The sequence below is a fragment of the Engystomops pustulosus genome, chromosome 1 (genome assembly GCF_040894005.1).
Source record: "Engystomops pustulosus chromosome 1, aEngPut4.maternal, whole genome shotgun sequence".
NCBI classification, from domain to species: Eukaryota; Metazoa; Chordata; class Amphibia; order Anura; family Leptodactylidae; genus Engystomops; species Engystomops pustulosus.
In genome coordinates this window covers 144,135,766-144,156,549 of record NC_092411.1, presented here as the reverse complement: position 1 = coordinate 144,156,549, position 20,784 = coordinate 144,135,766, and positions in this window count along the sequence as shown.

Below are 20,784 nucleotides of genomic sequence, written 5' to 3'. Positions count from 1 at the left end.
TAAGTGAATTGCAGCAGAGTTCATCCTCGTTGGACACTCTGGATCGGGGAACGCGCAGGACCGGGTAAGTAAATGTGCCCCATTGTGTTCAGGATTTTTACTGTTTATTTATATGATTTCAAATGAAAGGGGGGTGATTTGAATATTTAGGTTTTTTAATATATATTTATTTTAACTTTTTTTATTTAATTTTTTTACTATTTTTCAGATGCCCTAGGGTACTTTAACCCTAGGTTGTCGGATTGATCCTACAATTTACTGCCATACTACAGTATTACAGTATCTTTAAAGCATAAGCACCATTTTAGATGATTTTTGAAATAGGTTGTGGTGAAGTGAGGTGAACATTTTTCTAATATACTTCATTGAGGAATTCTCCTTAGTTTATAAAAAAAAAACAGACTGCAAAGTGCCCCTTAGTTACATTGTTACTTCTATTTGCTATTTGCTATGGCAAATATATCTACAAGATTGATGACTTCCTCTCCCCTCTTCTCCGGTTGTTAACACAGCTGTGAGTGAGTGTTAACCCTTCCTGCTCTCTCCTTGGCTGTAGTATGCTATGAGCATTATATTCTCACTGCTAGAGCTATTTAAACACAGACTGGGAGTTTAGCGGTGAGCACATAACACAAAAAACTGTTATGATTTATAAAGCTTATCCAGAGATATCGCCATTTAAAGAAGCGCATAGCAGAATGTCAAAAATTGACCTTGACATTCAGTCACCAAGGGCTGTTCATGAAGGGGTTAAAGTGAGCAACACTTGGGTACGAAGATAGTTTTTTCTTTAACCCTACCCATGGGTATTCAATTGTGTTGAGGTCTGGGGGCTGTGGAGGACAATCCAGAAATATTTCCATTGAACCATTAAATGCATTAAATGTTGTCCTGTTGGAACATTTTGTTATCCTTTTCATACTCATAGTACTTGAGCGTAGGATACTCATTTTGCAGGATACGTGTAGCTCAAAATTGATATGATATAGCTCAGTATAACACATAGTTCAACATCACTCCTATTCAAGTATCCAACACCTTTGGCTATGAAGTCCCATATCGTCAGGCTTCCTACAATGAACTTGACAGATCCTTAAATTTATTTTCCCTTTATTCTTCTAGATCCATTTGCACCTGGATGAGCCCAGTCTGTTAACTTTCATCTCATTGCTCCAATCTTCTACTGTACAATCTTTTGTAGTTTTTGGAAACTTGAAAACTTAAAACGCTTTTTAAATGAGGGGAGTTAAAAACAGAAACACAAAAACGAAAAAGGACTAAGTCCTGTAAGGGTTAATTAAAAAACATATTTATAAAAACATTTGTGCAATCCTTTCCAGCGGGGAATGATGAGGGTGGTGGGTTGGTAACTGATATAATTGTGTGTTTACTTTCCAGTCTCCTTGATTTTTGTGTGTGTAACAATATTAGTACTAATATTACTATTGAAATAAAGCATAATTGAAAACTACAAAAGCGTTCTATTCTATTAACCTTTTATTAGGAAAAAAATATGATTGTAAAAATAAAGTCCTGTGCCAACCCACTGTCGCTCAATTAATGTGAACTGCAGGTTAAACTTACAAAAACAAACAAACCTGATTTGAAAGCTAATATTCTATAAGGCCCAAGTTATTGGCATCTAAATTAAATCTCCCACGTCAGCTTTTCTGTGTGATTTATCTCAGGCTCTCTTTAGCCTTTTCATCTTATTTCTGTATTACTATAGAGGTGATTTATTTGGTAGGTAAACAGGTGAATAATAATCCAAAGCAAGGCAGCACTTTAAAAATAGTGAGAAATGGTGATCTTTATATCACATAAATATAGAAAAACACCAAAATATTTTAAGCCCTTAAGGATGCAGCCTTTTTTCGCTCATCTTTTGCACCCCACATTCCAATATGTAAACAGCAGAAACATAGATAGCCAGAGGGTCCAACACTGACCCAAATGCTCTCACTCTACAATAGACAAAGCAGAAACACAGCATATGAGAGCTCCCAAATCAAATATCATGTTTAAAACAATATTTATTAGATATGGATAAAAATTTCCAATTACCAGAGTGTTGGGCATAACGTTGCCAAAAATTGACTAAAGCAGCCCACTGACCAGCAGGAGTTTCACCGTATATATCATATAAAAAAAGGAAATAATACGTCTTACCTCTCCTGACTTTTTAAATTTTTAGTGTAAAAGCTGTGTGAGGGCTTATTTTCTGCGTAACAAATTTAAATTCTCAGTGATGTTATTTATTATTCCATGGCATGTACAGGGAAGCTGGAAAAAAATTCCAAATGTGGTGAAATTGGTGAAAAAACGCAATTGCTTCACTTTCTTGTGGGCTCAGTTTTTATGTCGCCTTCACTGTGCTCTCCAAATGATACATCAACTTTATTCTTCCGTTTGGTACAATCACGGTGATACTAAATTTATATAAGTTTTATTGTGTTTCAATACATTTTCACAAATTAAATCAATGTATATGAAAATAAAAAAATAGTTTTGCCATCTTCTGACCCTAATAACTTTTTCATACTTTGTTGTACGGAGCTGTGTGAGGTGTTATTTTTTGTGAGATAAACTGTCGTTTTTATTGCTACCATTTTAAGGACTAAGCAACCTTTTGATCAACCTCTATAACATTTTTATGTTAGGTAAATGGTGTAAAAGTCACGCTATTTTCCGTTCACCTCCAGCAATAACCGTTTTTATATTTTTATAGACCGGCTATTTTGGGATGTGGCGATACCTAACAAGTTTGAGTTATTTACTGTTTATTAAGTTTTATAAAGTTCTAGGGAAAGGGGGATGATTTCAATTTTTTTTTTTGCTGTTTTTGTTTACTTTTTTTTTTACTATTTTTAGACCACTGGCTCATTGTAACAAATCTTCAGAAGCCTTGCAGCCTTGGGTCTGACAAAGACCCAAGGCTGTCATGGCAACCAATCACCGCTCCCTGATGACATTAAGGGGAGCGACGATCTCAACCAGTCTTTTAAATGCCACCGGTGTATTTGTTAGCGGAAATCAAGGTGTTAATACCCGCAGGTGTTAGTGATGGGTCTTTGCTGTAATACATCCTTAATAGCTTGCTGATGGATATATCCGTCAGTGAGAGTTAAGTGGGAGGGAGCAGTGGGTAATTGGGGCATATGGCAAGACTGTAAGAAGCAGACGCCACTGGTTTTAAAATCAATATTAAAACCATTTGGTTTCAGTATCCTCAGCCTTAAAATCCATTCAAGTTCTCTGTGTTTTAACACTTTCATTCTGTAACCTCCTCTCCACTGTGCAAAACCACAGTTGGCCTTCTCATAGTTGATTACATGCAGAATAATAGTTAAGTATAGGTAAATCCTTTCTCCCTACTTGGATGGCATGTCTTACATATAAAGATGTTTCCCCTATGTACCATAGGTTGCAAGGGCATTGTAAAAGATACATAACATGAATTACCTGTAAAAATGGAGCAATTTTATACACTTGACCCATTTGGGGATGAGTAAAGGTGTCACCTTTCAGCATCTGTGAGCAATAGTACTAAGACATGGATAACACCCTTTCTTTTGGGGCATGCTTAAGGTTTGTGTAGATTTTTTGGCAGACCTAACATCGGCAAGTATTAGTTTACCCTTAATGCTTGGTGTTCAGATGTATGAAAGTAAATGGGGGTTATTGAATTCAGGGATACGCGGAAAGGAATTAGTCAAGGTACACCAATTACTAGAGATGATTTATCTATTTCTCTGCTTCTGTCTGTGTAGGTAGATGTGCTGTTTAACCATTTCCTTTTCTTTAGGCCTAAACTAGGTAACTGTGCAACTTTATTCTTATGTTTTTCTATCAATGAAGTAGGATACCCTTTAGATCTTATTCTTTTAGAGAGATTGCTGAAGTTTTTGTCAAGTAATGTGTCCTCTGACACTATCCGTGTTATCCTTAGAATAAAGGAGTGATCTCACCATTTTTCTTGGATGGCTTCTTTTGTACAGTAGCATGTTATTCTTATCTGTGGCTTTAATGAACAAGTCTGTTAGTTTGAAATTATAAGTCAGCTGAACATTAACACCCAAAAACTGTACTCTTTCTGTGGAGCCCACAAGTATAAATTGTACAGCAGGGTGAATGAAATTTAAGTCCCTGTGAAAATCACTTGGAAACTTAATTGTGCAACTCCATATGAGGAATATGTCATCTACTGTATGTATCACCACCATTTCTTTCTGAAATGGTTGGATGCATGGATTGACTGCTACTGAATATCACTCATAAAGATATTTGGGGCCACATTGGACCCTATTGTTGTACCCTTCAACTGGATATAAAAGATCCAGAATAAATGAGGTAATTATGTCTTGAGTAACCAGTTCTGCATAAACATATTTTTACAGCTAGTAATCCCTTTTTATGGCCAATAGAGATATATAAGCTAACCATGTCAAATTATGCTAAAATAAACTGTCCATCAATAGGAAGAGAGAGACATGGTAAGTTTACCAAGAAATAAGCAGTCTCATGTACATAAGAAACTGATTTAATTGCATGTTCCCTACGAAATGTATCCAGAAAAATAGCAATATTGCTCAAGATTGAATCCCAGACACTATTGGACGACCATGTGGGTTATTCAAACACTTGTGTATTTTGGGTAGTAAGTGCAGTACCAGCATCACAGAACAATCTATTTTGAGATATTTGTACATTGCATTATCAACAAACACCGACCCACTCCTGTAAAGCCTCCAGCCAAAGCCTCCTTGGGTGCCTCCAGCCACAAGTGTGGGACGATGTCTCTCTCCTATTCTACATTTTGATTTGGTATATCTTAATTTTAGGGATTGGATACTGGTTTCAGCTCTAGGGAGCATTGCTCTTTATTACATTTTGTATTATATATGCCAATAGGGGCCTCCCACTATATGTTATAGGGATATATTTGAGCTTTCTTTGCCCAAAGTATTTTGTATTGCCTTCCAGTACTGATTGCATCACTGCATATGCTGATTATAACTTATCGTGTTAGAGGATACAGTCCCTTCATTTTTCGCTTGTGGCTGTATGTGGACCTTTGTGATCTGGTTCTGGTTCATATATATTCTTGATGTGTTTTTGTACACTTTTTTTAAATGGTTTTACCATATCTGATGCATGTCATCTACTTGTCTATATTGTGTCTATTAAAATTGCATATTTTAGCCTATACACACTGGCTTCCTCTTTGATATTGCTATGGATTGTTTATGGTGTGGAGGCTACTTAAAACATTGATTATTCATTTTCTTTGACACCGAGCAAATCTCCACCACTTTTGTGTTTACAACTCCTGTAAAGCCTGCCATTCATCTTTGGTGATATTTGGATGATAAAATCCAAGGTTATTATTCTGCTCTCTCAGCTTTCTTATCTCTGCCCTTACCCCTTGCATATAAGTATCTATAGCAGGGTATGAGGTAGTTGGGACAAAATCTCTCCTATTATGCTAACCAAAATCTTTAAGTTTCTAAAGAGATGTCTCATTGGTAATTTTACCCACATTGACGTCTGGAATCCCATAGCTTGAATTTAAGTGACCTTAAAACATTCTCTAGATCATTTCCATATTTAAGCAACAAGTAGGTTAAGTAGAGCAAAATGAAAGTCCACGATTAAGTGAAGTCTCTGAACGAGTGAGCAGTTTGGATGAAATATTCATAATCAGACTTTGTCCTTCTTCATTGATGCTTTATTCAGCATTGACTTTAGCTTTTGAAGGCTGGTTTTTATGCCTTCTCCCTCCCCTTTTGGTTGCTCTGTCCTTATTTTTTGTATCTCTGTATCCAATCCTAAAATAGACTGAGAAGCTTCTGTGGTTATAGATTCTGCATTCTAGTTCACTTTGTTTCCACTTTTGCTTCTTTGTTTCCTCTTTACGAGTCGATGTACAAAGGCCATGTTGGTCAGTTTGACAATTATAAATGGAGCCTCACTTATAATCTTTGATATCATGGTTCCATTTCAGTTTCTTATTTGCTTCCAATTCACACTAAAGCTTAGATAAATAACTTGAAATTCTTTCTTTAAATGTAATAAAGTTCTCAGCAGACAGCAGATTTTTTTAAGGCATTTTCCATTTTACTAAGTTTCACAATGACATCTTGAATTCTTGCTGAAGAAAATCTAAATTTAATAGTAAAAAGTAAATTGTATACTTATTTGAAGTATCCTCAAACCGTTGGCATAAAACAGAGTTCAAAGATTTGGTCTGATATTAGAATGCATCCATTTAGGAATCATCCCAGCCTTAAATTACTAACCAAACATTGTGAGATATAATTGTAGAGCTCTCTTAGAGCGATTTTCAAATTTCTTCTTTAAATCCAGGCTGATTGGTGTCTATAAAAAACCCTTAATGCCATCAATAATCCTCCTCCTCCGGAAAAATAAAAGAATGAGGTGCAATAGTCATTGAGGTGGATGTGCACGCTGTCCAGGAAGTGGATATAAAACAAAAAAATGGCAGCACAGTCCAGATCAGTAAATAAAGGGTGCTATCCTTCATCCTCTTGTCCACGAGTCCAGGTTTACAATAATCAAAAGCAAAGCAACACTCCAAACATAGTGAAAAAAGGGTGATCTTTATTTCATTGGTCAATTACATTGCAAAGAGTGCCTCGAGTTCCATTGGATTGTCTTCCACCCACTCCACCTCGTCTATGCAAAGCCCTTCACCTCACTTCCGTTAAAGACAGCAAGGACATTTAAGCCACAGGTCATGGAGCAGTCAATAATGCTCTATAACAACTCTCTTAGCTTAGATTTCTTGGGTCATCCACATGCCCCTGCCCCAGTTGCAGACTTAGAGTTCCCAGATGCCTAACAACCTGTGTTGGAGGATAAGGATATGGATAGTGGACCACTGCAGGACATCTACCATGATAATGATGATGAAACCAAATTGGTGGCTTTCTGCTGTCTGCAGACTAACAAGGAGGGTAATGGTGAGGTCTTGGTGGAAGAAGATCTGAGGGGTGATTATGAAGGCGGCTCAATAAATACTAGAAATATATATTAGAAATTAAGGCACCATTTTTTTCAAGATTTTTATTTTTTTATTTTTCAACATAGTCCCCTTTTAGAAAGATAAACTTGTACAATGTCCTAGACCCAACATGGCTCAAAGGCAATGATAGTTTGGAGGAAGAGGCAGTGGTCACATAGTCATATGTAGCCAGCATAATATGCAGAAAAGTGCAACAGGTAGCACATATGCATGATGTGGTCTGCTACCATCTGCTGCCATCGTCCCATGGATGATGACACAAAGGCCCAAACCCCATTTTTTCAAGCAATGTACAGAAGACTGTGCCACCAGTCCCTGAAGCGAGCACCAATCTGAGCAATGCTTGTATGACCAGAACCTAGTAAACAAAACATGAACTATAGTAATTGACACACCCCAAAAAAAAAACCATGGAAACACCTGTGACTTTTTCTGCTGTGGCTAAGCCTCTGCCAGTGCCTTTTGAGTGCCAAGGCCACCTGTCTCCCTGCTGACCCAAAAGTGGCCAAGGGACAGTTTTGGAAGAGGAAGAGTGTTACAGGTGCTCCTGCAACCCATGTCTCGGGTCGCAAGTGCACCCGTGTACCTCTGTGTGTCCCCATGTGCCCTACGTGGTTTGGTCTTCAAACAATGGTGTGTTTTAGTATGACATGCACATGACAGCTGCGGCTTTTAGAATCGCTTCACTCTTCAATTCCAAGGGCACTTACAGGGGCCAACTTAACAAATAAGTGAAGCAGGAATGCAGCCTGACAAGGTAACAAGTGTGCCAGCTCAAAAGAACTGAGCTGAGGGCCAACCAATATCCCACTTTAACATCAAAGAGTTCATTCTTTTTACACTGACATCAGATGATTCCATAGATTATGACAGAACCTGTTCTGTTAAATGCTAATACATGTAAACCCCCCCCCCCCAAAAGAGTGGAGAGGGTGTCAGCAGTAATTTTGCATTGAAATCACTGATCATTTTGCCCTTCTTTTCATCCATCAGTGTCCACTTTCAATCGGTCAATAATCCATGAGTATTGTTAAAGCCAAAAACAGAGATGACCAATAAATGGGATATTTGCATTGTTCTGTATCCACTATGTTCTGTATCCACTCCTGCTTCAACCCTGAAGCTTTTCATTCCTTCTGACAGATGAAATGAAGGGGAAAACCAAGCATAGTGGCAACGTCATAGAGTGGTGGAAGGTGAAAACAGCTTTATGGAAATCACAGGGTGTTCCAGGGAGACAGTGAGAGCAGCATGAGTAGGCCGTAGGGTGGTACAATGACAAATTATGGTAGTGGCAGCAACATCATAGGCCACAGAGTGGCAGAATGAGAGAGTGTGGAGATGGCAGCCGCAGCATGATGTCAGAGAGTGAAACAATGACAAATTCTGGAGCTGGCAGCAACATGATAGGCCACAGTGTGGCACAATGAGAGTGTGTGGAGATGGCGGCAGCAGCATGAGGTCAGAGAGTGGCACAATGACAAATTCTGGTGGTGGCAGCAAAAATGGTAGGCCACAGTGCGGCACAATGACAAAGTGTGGAGGTGGCGGCAGCAGCATGAGGTCAGAGAGTGGCACAATGACAAATTCTGGTGGTGGCAGCAACATGGAGGCCACAGTGTGGCACAAGAACAAAGTGTGGAGGTGGAGGCAGCAGGAGGAGGAGGTCAGAGAGTGGCACAATCACAGTATGTGTATGTGGGCGGCAGCAGTAGCATGAGGCCAGAGAGTGGCACAAGGACAAATTCTGGTGGTGGCAGCAACATGGTAGACCACAGTGTGGCACAATGACAGAGTGTGGAGGTGGCAACAGCAGCAGCAGGAGGTCAGAGAGTGGTACAATGACAAATTCTGGAGGTGGCAGCAACATGGTAGGCCACAGGGTGGAACAATGACAAAGTGTAAAGGTGGTGGCAGCAGGAGGTCAGAAAGTGGCACAATCACAGTGTGTGTAGGTGGGTGGCAGCAGTAGCAGCAGCATGAGGCCAGAGAGTGGCACAATAACAAATTCTGGAGCTGGCAGCAACATGGTAGGCCACAGTGTGGCACAATGACAGCGTGTGGAGATGGTAACAGCAGCAGCAGGAGGTCAGAAAGTGGCACAATGAGTGTGGAGGTGGGTGATAATTCCAGTCCCTGAAAAAGATGGTGGGAGGCAGATAGAGCAACTGCCAGCGCTTGTGGGGCATCAGGTGGGTGGCAGCATCAGAACAGTGGTAGTTAGAATCTGCACAGTATTTCTCTAAAGTACGCCAGTTGTTCCTTCCTCTCGGCAGCTGGAAAAAAGGCACCCATTTTGGACCAGTAACAAGGGTCCAAGTGGGTGGAAAGCCAAAGTCATCCTATGCCGGATGATGACTATTTGGCTGCCACTAGTTAGGCAAAGCAGCATGCTGCGGGCCATCTGCGCAAGTGGCTCTGAGGGAGTCCCGGCCTCCATCTCCACTGTTTACTACCACTGTGCTTCTGGGTCATTTGCCTTGTCTTCTACCTCCTCCAGATGCTCCTGCTTCTGTCACCTGAGTAGAAAAACCACTAGTTTCACCAGACTCTGCTTGTGCTCCAATGTGCTCCTCCTCCTCCAGTTCAGGCCCCACTGGACTCATGTGGCCATATGTTGTAGTCGCCACTTCTCCAGGGCCTGACCAGACAGATTTTGCAGCATCTGCTCCAGGACATGAAGCAGTGGAATGACATTACTCATCCATAGTCCTGGCAACTGACAAATAACATGGCCGCTACAAAGGGCCTGAGCAAACGGCAGGTGTCACTCATGATCTTCCAGTGGCTGACATGAAAGTTACACAGGGGAGTACTCCTGTCTGCTTGCATCATCAAAAAATCAATAATGGCTTTTCTTTGTTCATACAGGCAGTCTAACATATGGAGGCTAGAATTCCAACGGGTGTAAACATCACATATAAGCCTATTTTTGGGGAGGTCATTCTGCATTCTGCAAATGGCTGAAGTGCATGCACAGTTTCCTGGCCATTTTTTGAATGTCTTGTAGATGGGTGGAAGACTTCAGGAACCTTTTGACAACCAGATTGAACATGTACACCATGCAGGGCGCATAGACCTCGGACCGCGGTGCACCGCGCACACCATGTTCCTCCCATTGTCTGTCACCATGGTTCCGAGACCCTGGACTTTGAGAAAAAAAATCACTCCAGCAACTATGTGGATTTGACACGGATTTCTTGATATCTACTTTGGCAACAAAAAAGAATTGAAATTTGGGGAATACAGTACCCCAAAAACAGACACCCTGGACTTTGATAAAAAAAAAAATCACTCCAGCAACTATGTGGATTAGATACAGATTTCTTGATATCTACTTTAGCAACAAAAAAGAATTGAAATTTGTGGAATACAGAACCCCAAAAACTGACACCCTGGACTTTGAGAAAAAAATTACTCCTGCAACTATGTTAATTTGACACGGATTTCTTGATATCAACTTTAGCAACAAAAAGAATTGGAATTTGGGGATTACAGATCCCCCAAAATGGACACCCTGGACTTTGAGCAAAAATCACTCCATCAGCTACTGAGTACAAGCAGCTAGACACTATAGAAAGCACATGCAGTGTGAAATGACTGGATTGCAAATAGCCGTCTGTTTTTATAGGGCTGTGACTTCACATAAGCCTGGCAGTCACTAACTGGCACATGTGATCGAGGGTGTACCTTTCTTCTTCCCAGAGTTCTCTGCCCCATGTAACACATTGGGGCAGATTTACTTACCCGGTCCTGTCGCGATCCAGTGGCGTGTTCTCTGTGGAGGATTCTGGTTTTCCGGCGATTCACTAAGGTACTGCGCCCGATGTTCACTAGGTGTTGCTGCTGCGCTGAAGTCCGATGGAGTTCACTGGAGTTCACCAAGCTATCCTGAGAGCAGGTAAGTATGTGGCAAGTGACACTTTTTTTTTAAATACAGCGGTTTTTCCGAATCTGTCGGGTTTTCTTATGGCCACGTGCCCCCCATTTTCCGTTGCGTGCATGCTGGTGCTGATGCGCCACAATCTGATTGCGTGCCGGGCAATTCAGGGAAAATCGTCGCAAAGCGGTAATATTCGGGTAACCCGATGGAAAAACGCAATTCGGGCCCTTAGTAAATGACCCCCATTGTGCTCGCGGCCACTTTGCTAATAAAGTGGGAAAAAAAATGTGTTCCAACGAATCACCATAAACGTCGGAAATTCCCCAAAATGGACACCCTGGACTTTGAGCAAAAATCACTCCATCAGCTACTGAGTACAAGCAGCTAGATGCCATAGACAGCACATGCAGTGTGAAATGACGGGATTGCTAATAGCCGTCTGTTTTTATAGGGCTGAGACGTCACATAGCCTGGCAGTCACTAACTGGCTTACATGTCTGCACATGTGATCGAGGGTGTTCCTTTCTTCTTCCCAGAGTTCTCTGCCCCATGTAACACATTATGCTCGCGTCTATTTTGCTAATAAAGTGGAAAAAAATATTTGTTCCCACGAATCCCCGTAAACGTCGGATTTGTGCCGAACCAAAGTTTTCCTGAAATTCTAAACCAATTCCACTTCGTTAGAATCGATTCGATGATCTCTAATTGTAAGAAAGTCAAATAATATTCCTCATCAAGGAAATCTGGGGATTATGTCAATTGAATTGCATGATACTGAATTTCATGGTTTGCATATCTACAATGGAGTACACCTATATATACTTATAAAAGCATACTAGCAATACAAGCATGCTTATACAAGCATACTGCAATGCTTACCTTATTTATGTTTGACCCTCCTGTGTGGGGAACCCTGGCAATTTTCTTGGAATTAATCATTTATATACTCCATAAATTGAAACCATTGAAACTAAAGATAGAATAATAAAATAATACTGACCAAAGGCCTCTTTGATCTCTAAAGATATAGTTAGTGTTTGTCCATTTAAGATTTTAAGTTTTGGTGTATGGCATCTCATACTCTTTAATCTCATGGAGTGTGCAATCTTCCTACTTATTTTATTCCAAAACTCATAGAAATGTTGCCAGCACCTCTACAATTATGCCCTTGCATGGTTCAAAGTTAAGCAAGACATTCATTTCTGTTGGAGATGACAGAGCAAGGTCCCCACCATTAAAGATTGAGATCAAGAACCCTCTCCAGTTCTGGTGTGGACATGTAACCAGTATCCATCTTCTGTCCAATGTCTCCTCAACAAGGACAATCAATGAACTTAAAAGGGGACAGTACCATTTTAATTCTTCATTATAGTATATGACCACAACATTTTTCTGCTAAGGTGAGTAAAATAACAACTAATTACATATTGGGGTGCATTTACTTACAAAGACAGTTCACTAAAAGTGCATTGACTGTAAATTATGCTTGATTCAACCAATTCACTAAGAACGAGCGCCAGAAATCATGAATCTGTCGCTTCCCTGCACTGGTCCGAGATTACCATCTTTTTGTGGTGCATCTTTGACATAGGGTGTGCAACACAATTTAAAAGTAAAATACAGCACTCAGCCCAGGACATTCTCCTTAAAGGAAACCTACCACTTGAAGTGGCAGGTTTCAGATGGAAATACCGAGCACCAGCTCAGGGTGAGCTGGTGCCGGAGCTGATTTTTGTTAGTGTTTTAAACCGCTGTATTGCGGTTTAAAACACTTTTTAAACTATATAGCCGGTGCAGGGAGGTACGCGCTCGGCGCTTACCATGCGCGCGACCGTGTGCGCGGCTACATAGGAAGTGTAGGAGAGCCACGTGCATGGTAAGTGCTGAGAGCGTACCTCCATGCGCCGGCTATAAAGTTTAAAAAGTGTTTTAAACCGCAATACAGCGGTTTAAAACACTAACAAAAATAAGCTCCGGCACCAGCTCACCCTGAGCTGGTGCTCGGTATTTCCATCTGAAACCTGCCACTTCAAGTGGTAGGTTTCCTTTAAATTGTGTCGCATTGAAGCCAGGGAAGCTGCGTCACAAAAGGGCTGTGTGTGACACAATAGCGGTGCAGAGACTTCTTAAATACCTGTGCAAGTTGTTTTAGGCTAGAAGAACGTTTACAGTCCGACAATTGTGTGGCGCAAAGGTCTTGCCTGAGCGTCCGTGCCTGAGTGTCGCTCTATCCGCGGAATAATTGGCGTTTATTTGTGTGTGAACTGTGGCTTAATTCTTGTGTTTGGATTAACTGAGCCACACCCTACTGCTTGCATTTCTGTAACCCCAGCAAGGGTTACTAGCCTGATGGACAGTTTCCCCAGTGTGCTGCTGGAGGCGTGTCCGGGATCAGCCTTATATACCTGCCCATTCCCATCTTACCGTGCTGGTTATTTTGAGTCTTGTCTTCCCTGTGTTTCCCAGTTCAGTTTTACCTGTCTCTGCTTGTCTGCCTGTATCTGTACCTGATCTGTATACTACCTGCTTGATCTTGATCTGACCTGTGTATATCCCGCCTGTACCTGTATCTGACCTGTGATTATCTGCCTGAAGACCTGTCTATATCTGTTGTTTTGTCCCTGTCTCAGTCCTGTGAACACTGGTCTATTCCTTTATTCCGGTTACCTGTTCAGTCCTGTGTTGGTTTCTGTGCGCCAGTGTGAACACTGATCTATACCTGTATTGTGGTTACCTGTCCACTCCACCATCCAGCAGCTGCCAGAGGAAGTAAGTTTCCCCTGTCATGTTTTAGGGTTGCTCAGGGACCGTCAGTTAGGTTCCTGATAGTGGGTTCGCCCTCATCAAGGTGGTTCATCTGCTTTAGGCAGGGCCATAGCCCGCAGGGACGTCGCAGGGTGAGTTCGCCAATACTTACCCAGTCTGTCAGCTAGCGCCAAGCCTGGTTGTGGTTGCGTGTTTGCTGGACAGGTACTGACACCTATCAGCTTATTTTTTAATGTCCCATTTGAATATGAATTATGCTTGTTCCTGGAATACCCCTTTTAAACGCCACTGCCACATACCCTGACTCTGAGAAATATTTTTTTATTAAATAGATGACATTGCATGGTCCAAAAAAGTAAGTGGATAGATAGTTGCATTTGGTAATAATGAAAGTGCAATGCGCAAAGTAAAAATGTAGTTTTTAGGGGAAGAAAAATGTATATAATCTTGATCAGTAGGGTGCATCAACCACCATAAGGTAAAAATTGTGCTTTATGAATTGTGCACTGTGAAAGAGAGATGTTCCTATGTAGGTATCTAAAAGAGGTATCTAAAACCTTTCTCCAGGATTTACCCCACTAAACTACTAGCACCCTCAGCTAGAGTAAGAAATGCCCTTTCGAGAATTACCTCTTTTGTGTTTACCTAAAAAACAAAGCATCTATCTTCTGTTCTATAGTACCTAGAAACATGGTTTTGTGTCATGTTAAAGATAAGGATGTCTTCTTTCCGATCACATCAGGCTCATGGCGTTTTGAGCTTCCAGAGACGCAGACAGCTGAAGACATAGCAGGAAATGCAATCAACAGATAAAGATCCAGTTCACATATATTTTTTAACTTCCCGCATGTCCACTTCTGTAAGAACCATAATCTTGATGTATTAACCCCTTAAGGACGCAGCCTGTTTGCAGGTTAAGGCTCGCAACTTTTTTTGGAAATTTGACCAGTGTCTCTTCCTGTGGTAATAACTTTTCAACGCTTTAAGATATCTCTGTGATTTTGAGATTGTTTTCTCGTGAGACATTGTAGTTTATGTTAGTAGTGTCATTTCGGTGATCCGTTCCTTTTTTGGGGGGTAAAAATTCAAAAATTTAGGAAAAATTTGAAAAAAATGACTATTTTCAAAGTTTCAAATGTTATAATTTTTAGACAAAAAGTGATACCACAAATTTTTTTTGATAGAAACCTTTTTCCATTGGTCTTCTTTTTATATCCATAATTTGTTTTACGTTTCCATTATTTTTATGGATGTGAGAAGGTTTGAAGTTTTAGTAGCAACTTCTCAGATTTTCTTGAAATTTGAAAAATGCGAACTTTTTGGTGATCAATTCAGTTTGGAAGTGCCGTATAAAGGCTTATGTACTATATACTCCCACAAGTAACACCATTTTATGAACCTAACATCTCAACCTATTCAAATCAGCATTTAAGAAGTCTGTTAACCCTTTAATTATTTTTCCGGAAGCATATGAAAATGGAGTGGAAATTTTGAAATTTCAATTTTTGATTTCAATCTTTCCAATTTAGCCCTAAAACGGATACATTCAGAAGGAATTTGAGGTAAATATATATTCCTAATTTCTTGCCCTGCTTCTTCCGAGTACGGCAATACCAGACATGTGGATGTCAGCTGCTGTTTCCCCGCACATCGATGTCCAGAGTTAGCGATACCGGGAATTTGGAAGGCCAATTTGGCTGCAAATATTTTGTGGTGCCACAGTGTAATTGAAGAGCCCCTGAAGTAAAAGTACAATAGAAAACCCCCCAAAATGTCACCATTTCGGAAACTAGACCCCTCAAAGAATTTATCGGTGGTTGTGGTGAGCATTTTAACCCCCGACACGCTGGTCAAAATTGAATGCAAAGTAAATGGTGCAGAGTAAAAATTGTGTTTTTATCTCAAAAATGTCATTTTAGTGCCTCATATACTGTGCCCAACTCATGCCACTTTAGACAAACACCCCAAAAATCATTCTGCGGGTTGTCCCGAGTACAGCAATACCACACATGTGCCAATAATTTACAGACTGGGCGCACAGAAGGGATGAGAACGGAAGGAGTGAAATTTTGATTTTCCAGCTCCGTTTTCACATGTTTGGATTTGGAGTGCCATGTCATGTTGGCAGGGCCCGTGAGGTGCCAGTGCAATAGAAACCCCCAATAAATGATACCATTACGGAAACTAGACCCCTCAAAGAATTTATCGGTGGTTGTGGTGAGCATTTTAACCCCCGACACGCTGGTCAAAATTAAATGCAAAGCAAATGGTGCAGAGTAAAAATTGCGTTTTTATCTCAAAAATGTCATTTTAGTGCCTCATATACTGTGCCCAACCCGTGCCACTTTAGACAAACACCCCAAAAATCATTCTGCAGGTTGTCCCGAGTACAGCAATACCACACATGTGCCAATAATTTACAGACTGGGCGCACAGAAGGGATGAGAACGGAAGGAATGAAATTTTGATTTTCCAGCTCCGTTTTCACATGTTTGGATTTGGAGTGCCATGTCATGTTGGCAGGGCCCGTGAGGTGCCAGTGCAATAGAAACCCCCAATAAATGATACCATTACGGAAACTAGACCCCTCAAAGAATTTATCGGTGGTTGTGGTGAGCATTTTAACCCCCGACACGCTGGTCAAAATTAAATGCAAAGAAAATGGTGCAGAGTAAAAATTGCGTTTTTATCTCAAAAATGTCATTTTAGTGCCTCATATACTGTGCCCAACCCATGCCACTTTAGACAAACACCCCAAAAATCATTCTGCGGGTTGTCCTGAGTACAGCAATACCACACATGTGCCAATAATTTACAGACTGGGCACACAGAAGGGATGAAAACGGAAGGAGTGAAATTTTGATTTTCCAGCTCCGTTTTCACATGTTTGGATTTGGAGTGCCATGTCATGTTGGCAGGGCCCGTGAGGTGCCAGTGCAATAGAAACCCCCAATAAATTATACCATTACGGAAACTAGACCCCTCAAAGAATTTATCGGTGGTTGTGGTGAGCATTTTAACCCCCGACACGCTGGTCAAAATTGAATGCAAAGTAAATGGTGCAGAGTAAAAATTGCGTTTTTATCTCAAAAATGTCATTTTAGTGCCTCATATACTGTGCCCAACCCATGCCACTTTAGACAAACACCCCAAAAATCATTCTGCGGGTTGTCCCGAGTACGGCAATACCACACATGTGCCAATAATTTACAGGCTGGGCACACAGAAGGGATGAGAACGGAAGGAGTGAAATTTTGATTTTCCAGCTCCGTTTTCACACGTTTGGATTTGGAGTGCCATGTCATGTTGGCAGGGCCCGTGAGGTGCCAGTGCAATAGAAACCCCCAATAAATGATACCATTACGGAAACTAGACCCCTCAAAGAATTTATCGGTGGTTGTGGTGAGCATTTTAACCCCCGACACGCTGGTCAAAATTAAATGCAAAGAAAATGGTGCAGAGTAAAAATTGCGTTTTTATCTCAAAAATGTCATTTTAGTGCCTCATATACTGTGCCCAACCCATGCCACTTTAGACAAACACCCCAAAAATCATTCTGCGGGTTGTCCTGAGTACAGCAATACCACACATGTGCCAATAATTTACAGACTGGGCACACAGAAGGGATGAGAACGGAAGGAGTGAAATTTTGATTTTCCAGCTCCGTTTTCACACGTTTGGATTTGGAGTGCCATGTCATGTTGGCAGGGCCCGTGAGGTGCCAGTGCAATAGAAACCCCCAATAAATGATACCATTACGGAAACTAGACCCCTCAAAGAATTTATCGGTGGTTGTGGTGAGCATTTTAACCCCCGACACGCTGGTCAAAATTAAATGCAAAGAAAATGGTGCAGAGTAAAAATTGCGTTTTTATCTCAAAAATGTCATTTTAGTGCCTCATATACTGTGCCCAACCCATGCCACTTTAGACAAACACCCCAAAAATCATTCTGCGGGTTGTCCTGAGTACAGCAATACCACACATGTGCCAATAATTTACAGACTGGGCACACAGAAGGGATGAAAACGGAAGGAGTGAAATTTTGATTTTCCAGCTCCGTTTTCACATGTTTGGATTTGGAGTGCCATGTCATGTTGGCAGGGCCCGTGAGGTGCCAGTGCAATAGAAACCCCCAATAAATGATACCATTACGGAAACTAGACCCCTCAAAGAATTTATCGGTGGTTGTGGTGAGCATTTTAACCCCCGACACGCTGGTCAAAATTGAATGCAAAGTAAATGGTGCAGAGTAAAAATTGCGTTTTTATCTCAAAAATGTCATTTTAGTGCCTCATATACTGTGCCCAACCCATGCCACTTTAGACAAACACCCCAAAAATCATTCTGGGGGTTGTCCTGAGTACGGCAATACCACACATGTGCCAATAATTTACAGGCTGGGCACACGGCAGGGGTCAGGAAGAAAGAAGCACAATTTAGGTTTTCAAGCTTCGTTTTCACTAGATTGGTAATGGGGGGTACCCCCGAGGTACCAGTACAATAGAAACTCCCAAGTAGTGAACCCATTTTGGAAAGGGCACCCCTCAAAGAATGTATGTAGGCTTGTATGATCATTTTAACCCCCAACACGCTGGTCAAAATTGAATGCAAAGTAAATGGTGCAGAGTAAAAATTGTGTTTTTATCTCAAAAAAGTCATTTTTGTGCCTCATATACTGTGCCCAACCCATGCCACTTTAGACAAACACCCCAAAAATCATTCTGGGGGTTGTCCTGAGTACGGCAATACCACACATGTGCCAATAATTTACAGGCTGGGCACACGGCAGGGGTCAGGAAGAAAGAAGCACAATTTAGGTTTTCAAGCTTCGTTTTCACTAGATTGGTAATGGGGGGTACCCCCGAGGTACCAGTACAATAGAAAGCCCAAGTAGTGAACCCATTTTGGAAAGGGCACCCCTCAAAGAATGTATGTAGGCTTGTATGAGTATTTTAACCCCTAAGGTGCTGGCTCAAATGTAATACAAAGTGAGTAGTGCAGAGAAACAGTTGTATTGCAATTTATCAAATATGCCATTGAAGTGACAAAAGTATTTTGCCCAACTCATGCCACTGGGGAAAAACACATCAAAAATCATTCTGCGGGTTACCCCGGTTAGGGCAATACCCCATAGGAGGCAATAATCTGTAGGATGGTGACACGGCAGGGCTCAAAAGGGAATAACTTGTTGGAGCACAGACATTGTACTTTTTTTTTTCTTTTTGGCATCATGAAAGATTTGTAGATGCCAATAGGGGCCAGTACAGTAGAAACCCCTAAGAACTGACCCTATTTTGGAAACTACACCCCTCCATGAATTAATCTAGGGGTATAGTTAGCATTTTAACCCCACAGGTGGACCCCTGAAAAAGTGCAAAATGGATAGTGCATAGTAAAAAATATCTATTATGTCATTTTGTGCCCAGCTGCTGCCATGGGAGACAAACACCCTAAAAATCATGATGCATGTTTTCCCGGGTAAAGCATACAGGACAGTAATCTACAGGCTGGGCACATGGCAGGGCTTAGAAGGGAAGGTGCGGCATGATGTATAAGCTGTGCGTCAGGGTAACAACAGGGTACTCTAAAAATCCAGGGATGTATGATAAATTCGGAAGCAATCTTTCATACATAACCCTGGTTTTTCTGGGCATGTCTCACAGTGATGAATGGTGTCCTTCCGAATGCCATTTTTGGAGCACACCCTGCACCTCTTTTGTGACCTTCCCTTGCTGGCTGATTGGGGAACTACTCCTGGAAAGTGCTGCCCTGGTACAATACGTGATGTGGCCTCACTTCCAGATGTGCTAGCACTCCCCCCTTCCTGGTCTCCAAAAAGAAAGTACTTTATTACCATCTCTTGAAATTCCAGGAAAGTTCCCCTCTGGCCGGCATATCGATGCAGCACATAAGCATTATACAATGCCATCTGCATGATGTGCACGGCCAGCTTCTTGTACCACACCCTCGACTTCCGCATGGCATTGTACGGCTGAAGCCCCTGGTCAGACAAGTCCACCCCTCCCATGTATTTGTTATAATCTAAAATACAGTCTGGCTTGGGGGTTTCTGTACTGGCACCTCGTACTGGGACAGGGGTGGTGGTGTGCTCATGTATTGTGGTTAATACAAGGACCTCTCTCTTGTCCTTGTACTTAACACACAATAAAGAGTCGCTGCATAGTGCCCTGCTTTCGTGCCTTTTAAGTTTTTGCCCAAGCAGCGACTTAGGGAGACCTCTCTGATTTCTGCGTACAGTGCCGCATGCCGCAGTATTTCTGGAAGTGAGGCACTTGAACAGGGTGGTGCTGGTGTAGAAATTGTCCAGGTAGAGGTGGTAGCCCTGGTCCAGCAGTGGGTGCACTAAATCCCACACTATCTTCCCTGTAACACCCAGGAAGGGGGGGCATTCTGGGGGCACTATAGAGGAGTCCTTCCCTTCATATACCCTGAACTTGTATGTGTACCCTGATGAACTTTCGCACAGCTTATACATTTTCACACCATATCTTGCCCTCTTATTGGGCAGGTACTGGCGGAATTGAAGTCTCCCTTTGAATTGTACCAGGGACTCGTCTATGCTCACATGTTTGGCGGGAGTATATGCCTGGGCAAACTTGGCACTAAAATGATCTAATATGGGCCTGACCTTAAATAACCGATCATAACTGGGGTCACCTCTGGGTGGGCACTGTGTGTTGTCAGTGTAGTGCAAAAACTTATGGATGGCTTCAAAGCGCATCCTGCTCATTGCCATGCGGAACATGGGGGTGTGGTACAGTATATCTGTGCTCCAGTAGTCCCTGATTGAAGGCTTCTTTACTATCCCCATAAGGAGTATTATGCCCCAATACTTGTACATCTCTGCTGCAGTGACAGGGGTCCACCTGTAGGGTTGTGCATAAAAGGACGTGGGGTTTTGGGCAATATGTTGTGCAGCGTAGAGATTTGTCTGAAATATAATAATATTTAGCAGCTCCTCATCAAAAAAAAACTTAAAAAAGTCCACAGCTCTGAGCCCTGTCGTGTCAAAGTTAATGCCAGGATGGCCCAAAAAGTCAGGGACCTGAGGGGTATAATTATCTGGG